Here is a 15,910-nt window from a genome sequence, read left to right on the forward strand (position 1 = left end):
GCTACACGACAGAATCAAACACCCCGACCCCGCCTGATAACTCTTAGGCAACCGAAGCAGAGGGGCAGGGGAGGGACAAACGGCAAGACAAAGAACTATGCAAGGAAAGATGAGCCCATTTTTAGGGCCGCTTCTGAACCGTCGATGGGTCTTAAAAAATGGACATGACTAATTTGCGTATTGGAACAGGAAACGGGGAGAAATAAAAAGAAGCGAATTCAGAACTCGATCCTGTTACATCATGTCTAAAAGATTATATTTGGCACCACCGCAGTAATTGGGCTATAGACCCTGTATGAAGTTCGGTCTATGTGACAAAATTGTGAAATTTATAACTCCTTGCCTGGAAATGTTCAGATGTTATGAAAGTTGATGTGTGGAACCCACTTGGCCTGAAGTACAAAGAACGTTTGAATTCCCCAGGGGAATAGAGGGGGAAACGATAATGATGGATATTCCGTTACCATGGAGACGTGGTTAAAGGGGACCGTGTTCGTCTGCCCGTGTGGGGCAATCCGTCAGCAGGGTGACTTTGGAGAGGGAACCAGGTGCAGGCAAAAATCAGGAGGCAATATAACTAACTTCATTTCCCTTTTCCCTGACACATGGTAGAGTAGACTTGCAGAGAAGCTCTGCTTTGCCATACACAGAATTGAAAATACACCTGGACTAAGATGTTAACCAACGACAGCTTATCCTGACATGCCAAACTCTGATGAATTTACACTGCACCGCCTGATACACTGAAGCATCTCAGCCGAGCAATCACCAAAAGGTCCTTTCCGTGCTTTAACAGAGCAGAAAATCTTTCTCTAACTGAACACATCTATTATGGTCCAAAGGACAAAGTGGAAGAAGGGTTTTCGATTTAAATTGCCATCAAACCCCCTGCAACTCCTGAACTACTCGGACCCGCGCTTCAGACTTTACAGGTGTATAACTCTGCCTAATACTAACGCTGCTCGACAACTTCATTCCCCTCAGGCTGGGTGTATAATATTTCCTTCTTCATCGTTAAAACAAAGATTGATCTGTTTGCTCCACCCGTTTTGCCTGAGTATGTTGTAGTCTTATTGCTTTCGCAGGCACCTCCCTCTCGGTGGGCGATAAGCAAAAATCTCGAAGGACTTATACATTCTGCCCCACCACGGGAAGACCGATGCTATTCTACCCTCTATACGGAAATATGATTTGTCACTGGCGACAATGTAAAGAATGAAACCTGTCATAAAACATTTTTCGATCAGGAAGGGTTTGTACCAACCTGTAGTCCCTGAAATTCTCTTATTTTACCATTTCCGAAACCAGGTTGTGATAATGAGTGACTTTTTTTTTGAAATATTTAAGGGCGATTAGCAGGATAGCATGTCAAGGGTTTACTGATGGCAATTTAGCAGAACGACACGGGGCCGCAGACAACCCAATGCATAGTGCTCTGCTCAATTGCCAACAGTTGTAAGAGGCATGTCTGGGTGTCTAACGTCTGTCGCCGACACTACAATTAAAAAACACAGAACATAGAAACCTACAGCCCATTACAGGCCGTTCGGCCCACAATGTTGTACCCACCATGAAACCCACTCTAGAAACTGCCTTGGATTTCCCTGGTGTATAGACTTCTACTTTTCAAAGTTCCATGTACCTGTCCGAGAGGCTCTTAAACACCCTATTGTATTCGCTTCCATCACCGCCGCCGGCTGTGTTTTCCACGCACCCAACACTCTCTGTGTGAAAACTGAACTCTGACATTCCCTCGGTACGCATTTCCAAGCACCTTAAAAGTATACCCCGAGTGTTAGTCATTTTGTCCCTGGGAAAAAGCCACGGGTTATCCACACGATCAATACCGCTCATCATCTTATACATATAATTATGGTAGAAACGTCCGATCCTATTGCATTGTATCTCCCTGATGAAGTGTGTCGGCCCGGAACATTGACTGTTTACTCTTTTGCATAGATTCTGCCCGGCTTGCTGAGCTCCTTAGGATTGTGTGGGTATTACTTTGATTTCCAGCGTCTGCAGATGTTCTCCAGTTTGCGATTAGACTTGGACAACAGTCAACAGCATAAGAACCTGCGCTGCCTACACGAGAAAAAATTAACCTCAGTTCATTACCAAGTCCGGAATGCGATGCCCTTGTCATTTAATCTTGCCAGGCAATTATGTTGTAGTCTTTAAGCCACTCAATCTGATTGGGAGTTAAATTGGACAAGACTAGAATGACGTCGCTTGGGATTCACGCTGCTTTTGTGTTCACGGTGGCCGGAGATGGGACACAATCCTTAAGTATCACTGGAAGCATTATTTATGATAAAGCGTTGAGTTGGTAATAACCGACGCGAGATGCATAAATCAATTGTGCGCTCAAAAAGATATCTGTCGTGTCGACTCTTACTTCCGTCATCTCCGGGCGAGGAGAATCACCGGTGTTGTGTAACGCTGATCGGTTGCAGGACAGACATCAGTGAGACGGAACTGGAAATGTAACAGAGTGAGTAATGGTCCGTCAGAAAGCGGTACAACGTCTTTGAAACTAATTTTAATTCGGATTTCCAGTATCATTCTTTTATTTTTCATACATCGATAAAACTTCCAGGTAGAGCATAGTTAGTTGGAGAGAGAAAAAATAAACAAATAACTTTTTTTTTACCCGTGGCTCTGGTAGCTGATTAAATTTCAGCGTACATTGATGATCAATATAAACATACGTTCCTGCAATGAGATTTGCTTTGCTCAGTACACGACCGGACGGAAGTTGTGGTCAGAGAGAAACAGAGAACAGAGGGAAACAGAGGGAAAGAAACAGACTGTGACGGGGCCTCGGGATGTGAACAGAGATAATGCCGGAGATATGCGGGGACAACGAGGGAGCAGGTCGGAGATGGAGACGGATTTGACAAAGAAGGAAAAGAACGCACATACGCTATGTTCCAGCCCGATCATGTCTCCCTCAAAGTGAAACTCACTAGTCTGCAAGGAGATTAAATTCTGTTCCGAACGGGACCGGACGTGCAGACAGAGAGAAACAGGAAACAGTGGAAACAGATTTTCTCGGGACCTCAGGATGTGACCAGAGATAAAGAGGCAGATATGAAAAGACAAAGCGGAGCAGTCCGGAGATGGAAAAGGAGTTGGAAAAGTAAAGAAACACACACACACACACACACACACACACACACACACACACACACACACACACACACACACACACACACACACACACACACACACACACACACACACACACACACACACACACACACCCCCCTCCGCTATGTCTCAGTCTGATAACGCTCCCCTCACCGGCGTGGGGGAAGGAGTAAGCGAGGACAACGTGAGAGATATTGGGAGTAAAACACTGTGAGCGTCACTGAAAAGGGTGAATTAGAAACAACGGAGAGAATGGAGAAAAGGGAGAGGATTCTTCCTAACTGGACCAACCCAGAGTAAAACGCTGTCAGATGTGATGGAGATTATTAAAGTAAAACGGACGGGATCTGACTATAAACCCTCCATCGGGGTGAATTACAGCTGAGGTGACCGCTACATATTACATATTTGATGAAGGACACATTTCACCTTTACGGGGAAAACAGCGAGTGAAATATATCATCACAAAATTCATGCGTATTTCACAGCGCTCAGTTGTTACCCTTAGTTCTACATATCGGCAAGTGGATAGATTATGAAGGAAACATGGTGTTTGACTTAATTGTCTGGCAGAAACCAACGAGTCGCTCTATGATTTAAGGAATTTGGTTAACAGTTTCAGCGGGTATTTCACCGCGTTCTTCAGCTCCTCTCTGAACTTGCTCTGAGTCACGGCGTAAATACATGTGTTGGTGCAGGAGCTGAGGATCTGCAGCATCGTCGCCGTGGATTCTGCGATATAAATCGGACCCGAGTCCGAGTAACGAGGGATGTTTGCAATCAGAACGTAAATATCAGAAACCAGCAGTGTTAACCACAGAAGTATAAAACTACCGGTTATACTGAATAGTAAAACCACCGATTTCCTTCGGTTCTCCATTTCCGGGTCCTTGTCATTCTTTCCGTCGCTGCGGCCCCGGAGCCCCATCCGGACTTTATTAGCGCACACAATCCGTCTGACCGTCAGAGTATTGAAGAATAAAATCAGAACAAACGGGAGACAAGGCATGAAAATGCGATGAATCATAAGAAGTGCGGCCCACGAGGGAGATGTATAGAAGCTTTCTTTGGTCAAACAGCCATAGAAAACTCCATCAATTATCATCAAAGGCTCCAATGTAAAGTAGAAAGGGACACTTCCTAAACAGCCCAGAACACTCACTGTCCCGATAACCACAGCCGCCGTTCTTTCGGTGCAATATTTTGTTTTCAGCTTTTCACAACAAATGGCTACAAATCTGTCACAGGTGAACGCGACTGTCAGCCAGACAGAGACCCCGGTGCTTCCTATGAGCAGGCAAAGAACAATCCTACAAACGGGAGTCCAATAGAGGAAGGAAGACCGAAAGTATAAGAGAACAGTCCACTTCAGCAGAGGGTCAGAGATAACGACCAGGAGATCAGCCGCTGCCATTCCCAGCAGGTAGCGAGTGATGCATTTGGAGAGACCGCACTTTCCTCGGGACAGGATAACAATCGCCACCAGGTTAACTGCAAGAGAGAGGGAGGGAAACAGAGAAATTGCTGACCCGTCAGGGCAATAGAGCAAAATTATTATTATTAGACTTCATCTTGTGTTTTTTTTCTGCTTCAAATGGTGGAAACTGGACCCAGAACATATGAACCCGCTGACAGTGTGCAATATCGGCGTGACAGAGAACTCTCCGCGAGTTTTGTAAATGGGTTCAATCTGGGTGAATTCCCAAACCGACCAGGTGACAGCTGGTTAAACGCTTCCTGGCCGCAGTAAGGAATGGGTCTGATATACCAACGTCACTGGTCTGAGCCGCACAGGAATGAAATGAAATCCACATCCGCGGTTCTCTCAGCTCATATTTCTATCATAAATGAGCCATTCGCGTTGTTCCATCACCCAGTCAGGCAATTCACAGTTGATTCATACGGACAGAACAGAAGGTCGGCTGGCTCCCACGGATGCAGTGTAGCCCGGTGTCCCCCTGTGCAGACATTTTGATTCACAATTATTACATGATATCGAGCCAGCGGAGAGGATTTCAGTCAAAGACAGCATCTCGGCTCTAATATGGAGCGCTGTCTGCTGCGAAAGCAATGGGATTAATATTGTCAGCGCCTTCCGCCCATGACTGAAATGCGGGGACTGGACAGGTGGCTGTGGAAACAAGTAGCGAGAGAAACGCTTCAGAACACAGGAATTAACTCTCAGTTCCTGCCGTTTGCAGGCGTGACAGCGGCTTACCGGGAATTCCAACGGCTGAAATAACAGGGCAGTAAATCTCTTCTATCCGCCAGATTACTGGATATCCCATTTGAGTGACGCAGTGAACGCTATTGCTCTGAATTCCACAGCTCGGCAAGACACTCTGGGCTGACGTACTGCAGCAGGCTCTGATTTATACAGGGGATCGATCTCCAGTGACAAGGTCCCACCTCCCACCATTGTTACTGAACAAACAAATTAGATCACCGGCAGTGTCTCAGGTGCACATACTGTTGGTATGTAACACGAACACGTCAATGCCATTGGCATTACCTCAGTCAGATCCCTCTGTGTAATTTGACCAAAACGTGTAATGAGACCAGTAAGTGAACAATGTGCCGCCCTATTTACAACTTTTCATAGTTGTATTGGCAGCCGTCACGACTGTTCCTATTTTCCAAACAGAAACTTTCACTGTGGTTCCACCATTTTCTGCCGCTTTTCACTGTCACGCCCGCTGTTTCATCTACAAATAAATCCGCTTTCCCCTCACTGTGCTCTGGATCCAGGGACACATAAAAACCCCTCCCATTCTCCTCCTACAGACTTCAGTTTAATATCTTCCACATTTTTTAAAATTCAGCTGCTCCACCCCGTCACGCTATGTGCCTCCAGATATAAAACATCCCCGCTGTGTACACGGATACTCTGTCCAGTTCTCCATCAGCCCTGGACGACATCGAAGTTGAAGTCATTTTTATCAGGTTCCCAGTACAATATATATTCTCGATATCTTGAAGCTCAGATCTGTCCACGGATCTCTCCATCCCTCCATCTCTTAAACTATCTTCTCTACATCTGGTGTGTGTGTGTGTGTGTGTGTGTGTGTGTGTGTGTGTGTGTGTGTGTGTGTGTGTGTGTGTGTGTGTGTGTGTGTGTGTGTGTGTGTGTGTGTGTGTGTGTGTGTGTGTGTGTGTGTGTGTGTGTTTGCTTGAGTCTGTACATCTGTGTGTTTATGTGTAGATGTGTATGTATGTCTGTGTTTATATTTGTGTGAGTGTGTATCTCTGTGTGTATGCATATGTGTGAATGTGTGAATGTGTGTGTGTGTGCGTGCGTGGGCGGCGTGTGTGGATAAGGAGTCGGTCTAGTGATCTGAAGATCGCTGTTTCGATCTTAGCTGCGTGTGTTTCCTTGAGCAAGGCACTTAACAACACATTGCTCTGCGACGACACCGGTGACAACCTGTATGGGTTGTCAACATGTTGTCCCTTCGACAACATCGGTGGCGTGAAGAGGGGAGACTTGCAGCATGGGCAACTGCCGGTCTCCCATACAAACTTGCGAAGGCCTCAGTCAACATCGAAAATCGATGGACATCTCCTTGAGCCAGTGTGCAAATGTGGGTGGAGTAGAAGACTTCCAGGTCAGAAGAATAAGTTTCTTAGTCACCACCATTCCTAGATGCAGAGCAATCCACATGTCGTGTGGCAACTCAAGAGTCAGTGCAGAGCATCCAAAGATGGCGAGGTCGTGATTCGGCTGAATGTCTCTACAAGAGGCTTCTGAGAGCCACTCAAACATTGCAGTGCAAAAGTTGTATAATGTAGGGCAAAACCAGAAAAGATGTGCTCGTGAGCCCTCGGCAGAGCGGCACTTGTCGCAATCAGGAGACACAGATGGGAAGATGCGATTCAGTTTTGTTTTTGAATAATGCAATCTATGCATCACCTTGCACTGGATTAACCTGCAGCGTTAATAGAACAACAGTGAACCCGGGACATTGCCTCCTCCCAAAGTTCCGCTGATATCTCTGAGTTCAAGTCCCTAGCCCAGGCTTCCCTGATAAAATCTGTAGAAACCAAAGGAGTACAACAATTCACACATTTTGATATTAACTGTTTGGGGTCTGGAGGGAGCAAGAGGTTTTCGAGAAAGGGATGTGTGGTGGAAATAGGCTCGAAGTGTGGGCACTTTTCCTTAAAGTAGTGTCTAACTTGGAGATAGCGAAAAATTGTGAATTTGGAAGGTTGAACTTGTGCACCTGCACAACCCCAATACACGGAATATATTTGAGAGAATAAGGGGACCTTTCTTGGCTCAGTGTCATATTACCTCACATACATTGTGACCTTGACCTTTCTAGTCCCATGTGTGGGTGTGGTGCCTAACCGGATTCCTTTACTCATTTTATTTCACATTGCTTCCGTGATACCACTATTGTTTCAACTTTCTTTTTGAAAGTATATTTATGTAATCTTGTAAATTGTCTGGCAGCCTTTTTGTTCTTGTTTTTGATTTGTTGTGTCTGTGCTCCACCTGGAGCTGCATTTCCTTTGTATTGTTTTGTACGTAATCAATATGTTTTGTATTTGTAAAACTGAAAATTGTAAATGAAGTATTAAAAAAAAAGAAAATTAATGGGCAGCCCAAGAAAAAGTGTGAGTGTGTGTGTGTGTGTGTGCGTATGTGTGTGTATGTGTGTGTGTGTGCATGTGTGTGTGTATGTGTGCGTGTGTGTGTGTATGTGTGTGTATGTGTGTGTGAGTGTGTATGTGTGTGTGCGTGTATGTGTGTGTGTCTGTGTGTGTGAGTGAGTATGTGTGTGTGTGTGTGTGCGTGAGTGAGTGCGTGTGTGTGTGCGTGTCTGTGTGAGTGTACTTCTTGTAATTTATATGTATAAAATTTCTTACTAGAGCTGTGGATTCGTAAGGGTAAAGTGACGGAAAAGCCGCTGTTAATCCACCTGAGGAACAGTTTGATTCTGAAATACTGTGTAGGAATATAATGGCTGATAAGGCTGTCATTCACTGTCCCGTGGGTTACGGGCACAACCATCAACACGTTTGTCTCTGGTGAGAATACCGACATGAGTTAACAAAATACCTTCTGCCGTGTATAGATTCCATTCCAATTACATGTCATGGTTTAACATAAGAATACCCGTGACTTTGGCATTACTTCCTCAATGCCTTTGAATAAATAAATGCAGCACCACCAAATAAGGTCACACCATCGCATAAGACCATGTTAGAAACCATTATTAACTCTCTCTCTCTCTCTCCCTCTCTCTTTCTCTCTTTCTCTCTCTCTCTCTCTCTCTCTCTCTCTCTCTCTCTCTCTCTCTCACTCACTCACTCTCTCTCACGCGCACACATTCACACACGCACAGATACTATCCCTCTCACATACACATATAAACAAGCACAGAAACATAAACCCAGAACGTTCCCTCTCTCTCACACACACACAAACCTAAATGCAGACACGCTCCCTCTCTCTCTCCCCATCCCCAACACACAGGCAAGTAAACGCCGTTGCATGTATGAAATCCTTTGCCGATCTCACTGCCCATGACTTTCCCTTCCCACTCCAAACGCGTTTAAGAATGCACTGTGTGGTTGAGTCAGCATGAAAAAAGAAACAGAAGCGACATTGAAACAGCCGCAGGACCATGTTGTAGAAACTAAGAACACTCATAGCAGAATGACACACAAACAGTAAACCGGGAGAGCAGAGAGCAACAGCCCAGGCTGCCAGAGAGCAAAGGATTCATGATTCAGTAGGTCTCAAGCTGAAAATGAAGAGATGGTTGACATGTACCTCACATAATATGTAGAATTAGTGAGATAGAACGACAGCAGTGCAAAGACAATCAACAAAGGGGAGACATTCAGATGGATAATATGAGGATGTGTGTTTCATTTTCCCCTGCTTATCGCCGGTACAAAGTGAAAAGGGTGCTTCATTCTGTACCCACCTGTCTCGGGTGCAATGTGAGAATGGGGGGCGGATTCATTTTGTGGATAACAGTCCCTACTACACACTGGGAGTGTGGGGTTCTGTAGGTGTCACTCTCTGGTTCGGTGTGAGAGTGTGAATTTTATTCTGTACAGGCCAGTCTCTGTTACAGTCAGAGAGTGTGGGTTTCATTCAGTATCTGTCAGTCTCTGTTACAGTGTGAGAGTGTGGGTTTCATTCAGTATCTGTCAGTCTCTATTACAGTGTGAGAGTGTGGGTTTCATTCTGTATCTGTCAGTCTCTGCTACAGTGTGAGAGTGTGGGTTTCATTCTGTATCTGTCAGTCTGTGCTACAGTGTGAGAGTGTGGGTTTCATTCCGTATCTGTCAGTCTCTGCTACAGTGTGAGAGTGTGGGTTTCATTCTGTATCTGTCAGTCTGTGCTACAGTGTGAGAGTGTGGGTTTCATTCTGTATCTGTCAGTCTCTGTTACAGTGTGAGAGTGTGGGTTTCATTCTGTATCTGTCAGTCTCTGCTACAGCGTGAGAGTGTGGGTTTCATTCTGTATCTGTCAGTCTCTGTTACAGTGTGAGAGTGTGGGTTTCATTCTGTATCTGTCAGTCTCTGCTACAGTGTGAGAGTGTGGGTTTCATTCTGTATCTGTCAGTCTCTGTTACAGTGTGAGAGTGTGGGTTTCATTCTGTATCTGTCAATCTCTGTTACAGTGTGAGTGTGTGGGTTTCATTCTGTATCTGTCAGTCTCTGTTACAGTGTGAGAGTGTGGGTTTCATTCTGTATCTGTCAGTCTCTATTACAGTGTGAGAGTGTGGGTTTCATTCTGTATCTGTCAGTCTCTGTTACAGTGTGAGAGTGTGGGTTTCATTCTGTATCTGCCAGTCTCTGTTACAGTGTGAGTGTGTGGGTTTCATTCTGTATCTGTCAATCTCTGTTACAGTGTGAGAGTGTGGGTTTCATTCTGTATCTGTCAGTCTCTGTCACAGTGTGAGAGTGTGGGTTTCATTCTGTATCTGTCAGTCTCTACTATCATGTAAGTGTGGGGTTCGTTCTGTATCTGTCTGCTCCAGCGTTACCGGTGTTGTCTCAGTCCCGTACCTGTGAATATCTGACTCAGTGTGAGCCGATGGGTTTTTTTCTCCTTCTTTCCCACTGTTCCACCAATCTACTGAATACTCTTAAAATAGAATCTGTATTCACTGAGCTATTCTTAGAACAAGAGTCTTCTACAGTTGGATTATGTTAAAATTGTGAGGGACTGTGAACTGATGAATAATGACGGTTGTGTTGAGCAGCACATTCAGCGTCATAGGGTCATTTGGAAAACAGACCGTTCGGCCCGGCATAATTCTGCATGCTATTCGCTGCTAAACCACGCAGCGCCAAGTGAGCAGCATCTGATCCGTAAACCTCTGTGGTTCGGCAACACAACTTCTGAAACGTTGAATGAAAAAAAAATATGAATTATGAGCAATTCTAAATTGCAGCCTTCACCATGTATCTTTGCACTCTTACATTTGCATAAATATAGATTTCTCCTTCCGGTGAACAAATTTCCTCCTCACACCCCTCCCTCCCACTCCCTCTCTTCCTCTCTGACTTTTCACGTCATCGCACCTGCTTATCACTTCTCTCTGGGACGGCTGCTCCATCCCTTTCTCCTATTCTCCACTCTCCTCTCCTATTAGACGCTATTTTCTTCTGCTCTTGAGCTTTCCCACCTACCTGGTTTCACCTGTCACCTTCCAGCGAGACATTTCCTCGCCCGCCCCGATTTTGTTCAGATATTTCTCCCATTCCATCTCAGTCCTGAAGGATGGTTCAACTGGAAACGTCGCCTGTTGACTCTTTTCGATAGAGGCTGCCCTGCCTGCTGAGTTCTGCCAGCATTTTATTTGTGTTGCTCTGAATTTCCAGCATCTGCAGACTTTGTCTTGTTTGTGATTTACCTCAAAAATACAACTGCAGATGCTGTGGATCAAAGAATACGTACACGAAGCCCACGAGATAGGGGAGGGGGAAGGTCTAGAGGTGCCAGGTTGCTCCTCCAACCTGAGATTGGCCTCATCATGGCAGTAGAGGAGGCTATGTATGGACATTGGGGGATCGCTTCGTCGAGCACCTCCGCTCCATTCGTCCTAATAGATAGGACCTCCCGGTTGCCACCCACTTCAACTCGGCCTCCCATTCCCATCTAGATATGTCCATACAGGGCCTCCTCTACTGCCATGATGGGGCCAAACTCAGGTTGGAGGAGCAACACCTCTTCTACTGTCAGAGTAGCTAGCCTCCAGCCTGATGGTATGAACATTGAATTCTCCAATTTCCGGTAATTCCCTCCCCCTTCCCCTTCCCCTATCCCAGGTCCCTCTCTCCCCTTTCAACTTTCTGCTCCTTTATCTCTACAGTTCTTTCATGCTTATCCCCTCCCCCCTTTATCCTTCCTCTGATTGGTTCTCCACCTGGCGCCTGTAGCCCTTCCCCCTCCCCTATCTCTATTTCAGGGCTTCGGCCCTCTATTCCCCCCCACTCCTGATGAAGGGTCTCGGTCCGAAACGTTGGCTACTCTTTTCTCACGGATGCTGAATTCTCCCAGCGTTGTGCACGTATTATTTGTGATTTACCTCTCCGTTGCCCCTCCCGCCTCCGGCCACTGGTGGCGCTGTGCAGACCTCTGTCCACCGGTGTTGCTTCGGAGTACCTCCTGCTAAACGCAGGCGCGGCGTTTTCCTATTCGGGCACCGGTGAGTAAGGGGCTGATCCCGGGGTTGTGTAAATCGGGACCGGCTGCAGAGGGAAAGGCCTGGGATCGAGCTCGGCCGGACGGCTGGAAGCTCCGGGCACTCCAGTCCCGCAGCCCCGGTTTTAGCTTTGCGCCCGAAACCTGTGGGATCGGTAAGTTGTGGTTCCCCGAGCCGGAAGGGTGGTTGGAACGAAGGGGATCTGTCTGTGTGTGTGGATAGAGCTGATAGGTGGATGTATAGGTGTGAGGTGAGTGGTCGGATGAGGGATGTGGGAGCAGAGTGGTGATCGGACGTTCTGTAACCCGGGGAAGAGAGGTCCCGGGACAAACTAAGTTGTTAACTAGGGAGAATCTGGGCAATTGGATGAGCCAGTTGGCGTGTCCTTTCAGGAAGCAGCAATTCTCTGTTCATATTAATTATTGTGTAATCTTGCTGTTAACATTGTGTTTGTTACCAAGCCCCAGAGTCTGGGAGACCATGGGCTGCGACTGCAGATTGGGAAGGGGGTGGGGGGGGGGAGGTCAGTGACCTTTGCATCAGAGGAGGACACGGGGTTTTACAGATGGTTCGGATCTATTGGGACATCCGGAGTTAGCAAAGGGAGGGAGAGTTTTAACCAGCGCAGCATGGTCAGAGGTGGAGGGGTACAGGAGCTGTCTGATAGATCGTTTTAATAGTGTTTTTATAATCTCACAGATGGTGACTGAGGAAGAAGCTTGTTGAGGGAGGATGCCCGGAGGTGAGCAGGTCAGACACGGAATTAGGAGAGTGACAGTGATGTGATTTCCTGTGCCACGGGTATAGACAGTCGTCTCCAGTGAGGAGTTTGTGTGGAGATGCGGCTTCCCTGGAGGTGGAGGAAAGAGGACACACCAACAGGTGGAACCAGCTGTGGGAAGACACGGTTTGTCAGGTCTGACGACGAGCTGAATGTACCATAACCTTCAGAATGAATCAGAAAACCATTCTGAGGGTATTTGAAATGTCAGAAGCAGGGGAGATGTGATCCCATGTCTCCCTCAGACCCTCAGTGAGATGTTTCCAGTTATAACGTGCAGGGATGAAAGCACAGTGTTTGGGGTCTGATTTAATCACTGATTCTGACACAGTGAGAAGGTTAGTTTAGCTGTAAGGCGGCAACATTAATGGAAGAAAACACAGGAACTTCATCAATTGCCAGTTGTTTAGCAAAAGTGATCAATTTGTATGTCACCTTGACAGAAACAGATACTCACAGTGGTGACAAAGGGGTTCAGTCTGGTTTATTTCAGCTTAGAGAGGGGTGTGGAGTTTTGAAATCAGTGCCTTGCGGTGCCACCATCGTTAATTTAGCATGTTCGGAGTGGCGGATCACACAGCACGGAAACAGGCCTTTGGCCGGCCATACCTGTTCTGACCATCCACTCCGTGTCTACACTGGTCTCATTTATCAGCACTTGGTTCATAGCCGACTGTATCTCGGCAGTTTCAATGCTCATCCTCTTCGTAAGTGTTGTGAAGGGACCTGCCTCCACCACAACCTCGGGCAGTGTGTTCCAGATTCCAACTACCCTCTGAGTGAGAAATCTCTTCCTCAGATCCCTCTAAACCTCTTCATCCTCTGCTTAAATCTATGCCCTCTGATCGGTGACACCTCTGTCCCAGGATCGGGGCCGATATGGGCATCAGTGAGGCCTTTGATAAGGTTCACATGGTAAGTTGCTGTGGAAAGTCAGATCACACGGGATCCAGGGACAGCTGGCTCACTGGATGCACAGTTGTCTTGAAGGTAGGAAGCAGAGAGTGATGGTGGGAGGCTGTTTATTGGACTCAAGGCCCGGGCCTAGTGAGGTTCCCCAGGGTTACACCCCATTGCTCTCCTTATTCATTGATATTTAATGATATTTCCATTTGCACAGTTGAATTCTATGCTTTACTTGATCTTTCATTGATCCTGTTACTATTCTATAGATTTGCTAAGCTTTGCTCTAGGAAAAACAATCTCAAGGTTGAATGTGGTGACATATGTGTACTCTGATAATAAAATTTACTTTGAACATCAACCATTGCTACTTGCCACCTAGATCAATAATTTGGTTAAGAATGTACAGGGTATGGAAAGTAAGTTTGCAGCAAGTTCAAACAATTACTTTTTCTGAAAGATATTAAGATAGATAGATAGATAGATACTTTATTCATCCCCATGGGGAAATTCAGCTTTTTTTTCCAATGTCCCATACACTTGCTGTAGCAACTCTCCGCTATAAACTCTCCGCTCTGTACTTGACCACCCACTCCCGTCTTCCCTCTCTGCCCCGTCCTCCCGCTCACCCTGACATTGGACATACGTTCAGGGTGCAAGTGAATTACTTTCGGGGAATCTGAAGGGGAATTCTTCACTCGGAGGTTGGTGAGAGTGTGGAATGAGCTGCCAGTGGAAGTGGAGGATGTGGATTTGATTTAGACACTAAAGAGGAATTTGGGCAAGGACGTGGATGGAAGGTGTATGGAGGCTCTGGTGCAGGTAGTTGGAAATGGGCAGTAACAACAAAAACAGGTCAGCATTGACTGCAAGTTTCAGTGCTGCTTGGCTCTGCGATTCTAATAATATTGAGATTTGTAATTTCCACATTTAGTACATTGCTACTAATGTCTGAACCCAGAAATTTACTCAAACAAGAACTGAAAGACTCTTGACTGGCTACAGAAGGTGTTTACAAGCTGTGATAATTGCCAAAGGGGGTGTTATTAAGCACTGACCATGCAGGGTGCCCAAACTTCTGCTTCTGGCCCTTTCCCTTTTTTTGCTATTTTGAAACTGTAAAAGATGGAAATAAAATGTAATCTTGCTTAAAATATTAAAGAAATGTGTCATCTTTAACTTTGTGCCTTTTGTAATCAGGTCATCTTTTACTCGCTTAGCTATTTACAGTAATAGAAATTTTGACTAGGGGTGCCCAAACTTCTGCATGTGTATATCCTGTGCCTTCCGAATTGCTTCCAAAAATTCCAGCCATTGCTGCACTGTTTTCGTCCCTGCCCGTGTTCTTTTAAAATCAATTTTGACCAATATTTCTCTCATGCCTCTCTAATTCTTTTTATTCTACATTTGACTTTAACTTCTCCTTCTGTAATGTCGGGGTGAATTTGATCACATTAAGATCACTTGCCTCTAAGGGTTCTTTGAAGTTCAGTGACCTAATTAATTCCGGTTCATTGCAACACCCAATCCTGAATAGCTGATCCCCAACTGGGCTCAACCACGAGCTGCTCTAAAAAGCACCTTGTAGACATTCTCGGAATTCCTCCTCTTGAGACCAACACCATCCTGATTTTCCTAATCACCTGCATGACAATCCCCCATGACTATTGTAACATTGCCCTTTGGCACGCATTTCCAATCTGCCATTGTAATTTCAGGACCTCATACTTACTACTGTTTGAAGGTCTCTGTACAATTCCCATTAGGGATTCTTTTTTAACATTTGCTGTTCCTTGATTCTACAACTTCCAACCCTTTGCCACCTCTTTCTAATGATTTTATCTAATATTTTACCAACAGAGCCACACAACCCCACTACCAGCTTGTTCTTGTCTACCTAGAGAGTCTGCACCTTCCAACCCTATACAACATCTTTATAATGAGTTTAGTTAATATTTTACCAAAGGAGCTACACAACCCTACTACCGGCTCATTATTAAGTATCTGAGAAACAAGAGGACCTGCAGATGCTAGAAATCTAGAGAACTACACACAGAGTGCTGGAGGAGCTCAGCATGTCAGGCAGCATCTATGGATGGGAATCAACATTTCGGGCCAAGACCCTTCACCGGGACTCTTGATACCCACGTATCTGGAATATCAACAAGCAAAGAAATGGAAAGTGGTGCGAAATAGGGAAAACCTTTGAAAAAAATTAGTTCACGGCTTAAAAAGTTCTGTCAAACAGAGCTCACTAGTTTACAAATACAACAAGGGCAATAAACACTTTCTTCAATACCGGCATTGACATTAATAAGAAAAATATATTGGTCCCATTTCAATCAGTAAAATTTACAATGGTAAATAAGAATTTTAGAAAGCTTTAGAAAAGAGCATT

The 15,910-nt window shown here is 45.6% G+C and overlaps 1 protein-coding gene across 1 annotated transcript in view; it reads right to left on the minus strand.

Annotated features, from left to right (window-relative positions):
- LOC140722996 (NACHT, LRR and PYD domains-containing protein 3-like) overlaps positions 1 to 15,910 on the minus strand; it is a 725,328-nt gene that overhangs the window by 336,531 nt on the left and 372,887 nt on the right. The gene's annotated exons all lie outside the window — the stretch shown is intronic.

This window comes from Hemitrygon akajei, unplaced genomic scaffold (assembly GCF_048418815.1).
Source record: "Hemitrygon akajei unplaced genomic scaffold, sHemAka1.3 Scf000096, whole genome shotgun sequence".
Classification (NCBI taxonomy): domain Eukaryota; kingdom Metazoa; phylum Chordata; class Chondrichthyes; order Myliobatiformes; family Dasyatidae; genus Hemitrygon; species Hemitrygon akajei.